Raw genomic sequence first — 1,140 nt, 5'->3', positions numbered from 1 at the left:
AAAAATTGAATCATGCAGTAAGAAGCCCATGGTGACACATGGTTTCCTTTTCTGTGATGTCCTGGGTGTCAGGTGTGAAGTTTCATACATAGACAAATGTATAATCTATGTAATAAATATAGTAAAAAAAATCCACGTGTTATAGCAGTCAATAAAATAAATGGTTAATGAATAAAACAAAAAATAAAATGAGTAACTACACTAAGCACAATTTGCAGTCAACATATGGGGCTCCATCTCAGGGCTTGGGCACTGCCTGGCAGCTGAATTGGCTAGAGGCTGCAGCGCTGACAGTCACCCATTCATAAACTGAGCCTTCTAGGCCCTGAGTTTAGATCCCAGCATTGCCAAATATGTAATCGTGGAAGGAGGACTCGAACATGACACATAAATTTTCCTTTTCTGTAACAGTGCTCGCTGTCAGGTAGGATGTATAATTTGGGTGCAAATCTAAATACTATGTAATAGGATGTAATAAAGGTAAAAAATGTCATAGGTGGAAGAATTGTCTCTACAATAAATGATAAACAGATTGAATTAGTAGTGAATTATTCTAGAATAAAATTAGACACAATAAGTATAGGATGTGCATTAAGTTTAATTAATATTTTATTAAGCATTAACAAAACAAATATTACATGGAGACATAATTAAATAACTAATAATTGGTAGTAGCACATGATGCAGAATTTAATAATATATCATCCTCATTCTATGAAATACGAAATATGTATGGATGTATGTACGTATGTGATAAAATAATAGGATATTGAGTAATTATTAATTAATGCTTTATTAATTGTTAACTGGAACACATCATTAAATGGAGATATAATTTAATACCTAATAATTGGTAGTAATATCTATAATGTAATAATATGCAGCAATCTCTTTTGTGTATATACTATTTATATACAACAATATTTATACTTCGTTCACTCCTGGAGCTCAGTGGTTGAGTGCTCACCTAGTAAGCATGAAGCCCTGGGTTCGATTCCTCAGTGCCACATAAACAGAAAACCCAGGAGTTCTGTTGCCTTTGAATAAATTGAGTGCTAGCTTTGAGCACAAACGCTTAGGGAGTGTGTCTAAGATCTTACTCAAGCCCCAGGACTGACGCCAAAAAACAATAGGATGTTC

The sequence above is a fragment of the Dipodomys spectabilis genome, unplaced genomic scaffold (assembly GCF_019054845.1).
Source record: "Dipodomys spectabilis isolate Male_0828 unplaced genomic scaffold, ASM1905484v1 ptg000569l, whole genome shotgun sequence".
In the NCBI taxonomy this organism is placed as follows: domain Eukaryota; kingdom Metazoa; phylum Chordata; class Mammalia; order Rodentia; family Heteromyidae; genus Dipodomys; species Dipodomys spectabilis.
Note: the sequence above shows the minus strand (reverse complement) of the source record.